Below are 2,101 nucleotides of genomic sequence, written 5' to 3'. Positions count from 1 at the left end.
TCATAGACTTGTCTATATTCATTCGTCTTGGGTGAAGTGAGAGTGAATTGCTCTTTGTAGAATTATTTTCACTGCTTTAATAAGTAATTACTTGTCATGTTCATAAAGTAAAAAGAGTTAGTAGTCTTCTGTACATCAAAAGTATGTTTGGTCTAAGAACCTAGAGAAGAATTCTATTGAGAATTTCAGAATCAACATGGAGATAACCAGGCTAGTCTTCATTAAAGCCTATGCAGAGAAATGATTCTGCAAAGTACTATTAAGACTGGTCTATGATATAAGAGAATTGGCTATGAGTTGTGATTGATTTATTTCCTCTATAAGGAAAGTAGATATAAACAACATACTCCTCACATGTAGATGGGGGAATTGTTGCCTACATCATATGGTTTAGAGGGCAACTTAAAAACTCTTTTCTGCCCCCGTCCTTACTGGTGTCTAAAAATTCTCATCATTGTAGCAGAATCTTTCATTTGGGTAAGAAGTTGCCTGTGTCAGAAGACACTGAAGATATTGCTGGGATCTTTAGAGAAAATGAAGAATAATGAAAGATGAGGTCAAGTCTCATTGAGAATACAGAAATCTACATGAGTATGAGGAGCCCCTTTGCTGAATTTTCAATTTGAGTGTGGTTTAATTAGCAGACAGTCAGTCATATTATGGCTTAATGAGATCTAATCCTAAGTGTCTCAAATGCTAATGTTCTCACAAATATCTGATGATCTTATAAAATGCAGGTTTTGATTTGGTAGATTTGAGATGGGACCCAAGACGCTGTATTTCTAACAAGTACTAGGATATTGCACTGCAAACACTGGTCTAAAACAGAACAGGAAGTGTGGAATAAGCGGACTAGAAATTAAGAAATAGATCACTCCCATGGGGTTCTGAAGGAATGAGACACAGGGGAGGTAATTTGGGGGCTTGTCAAGTACAGAAAGTTTTCTGTGTCTTCATACCTTTTTTATATAAAGGATGCCTCTGAATGTCATCATATGTATGACAAAGAGAAACTGGCTCCTTTGACAAAAGCTTTAATTCTGTGAGCACTGCCAACAAGTTATGTAAAGCATACTTGCCATGCACTCTCAGAAACCTTCACTTCTCTGAAGTGAAGGCAGTAGAGGTTTAAAGGCATAGATAAACTCTCTCTGTTTGTAAATGAAAATGCCCTCATGATGATTTAAAAAAGATCTGTAGCCAGATCCACAAATCCACAAACTATAAGAAATTTAAAATGAAGAGAAACTATTTACAAATGTAAGATTCAAAGAATTCTCATCTCAAAAATACTTCATTCTACTCCAATTACTTGTATGTTTTCAGTTGAATGTGCTTTTATTTTTTTGAACAATCTGAATAATTGCTCACATTTTCCACTTCATGTAGATACATCCTGATTAATTAGAAGAAAAAATACATCTGGTTGAGTATAATCCCAGGCATAAAGCTGAAGTGAAGACATTAGAGACAGGTGACAGAACACTTAAGGTACAATTAAAAGATTGGCTCTGGCTATATTTATCATTGTCCCTTCTTACATAAAAAATAGTGGTTTACTTTTAATGAAAGATTAAAATTTTACAAAACATTGACACTTTAGACAGCAACAATGCAAACAAATGGAAATTTTACCTGGCCTGAATTCAGCCTTAAAAAAAAAACCCCTCTTATTCATGGTTTAAGGACAACAATCACTTTAGTTAGGGCAGTTTATTTAGTTATTTTATATTTTAAGTAGATTTAGAATATATGACCATGCAGTATTATCTGGCTTTGAAAATTAAGCCTGTGGCTCTGTTCCTGCTAAATTACAGCAACTCCCTCAACTTGTTCCACAGGCAGGTAGACAGAGTATATAAAGAGAATTAAAACTGCCTTCTGTATCCTCAACTTTGTCAAGGATAGCACAGAAATCTCCATCATTCATATTGCCTAGAGAGTTCAACAACATTAACAATTTATCTAGTTTATATGTAATAAAAGCTGGAAAGTATATATTTTTAATGCCAATCACCAAGTCCAACCATAATGCAAAAAGTTGTGTGGCAAATTTGATTGGTACAATTCCTGCCAAATGAATAAAATACAACATGCTTGT

This window comes from Aotus nancymaae, unplaced genomic scaffold (genome assembly GCF_030222135.1).
Source record: "Aotus nancymaae isolate 86718 unplaced genomic scaffold, 86718_ANA_hifiasm-v0.15.2.pri h1tg000022l_1, whole genome shotgun sequence".
In the NCBI taxonomy this organism is placed as follows: Eukaryota; Metazoa; Chordata; class Mammalia; order Primates; family Aotidae; genus Aotus; species Aotus nancymaae.
The sequence above is the reverse complement of the archived record's forward strand: the minus strand, read 5'-3'. Positions refer to the sequence as shown.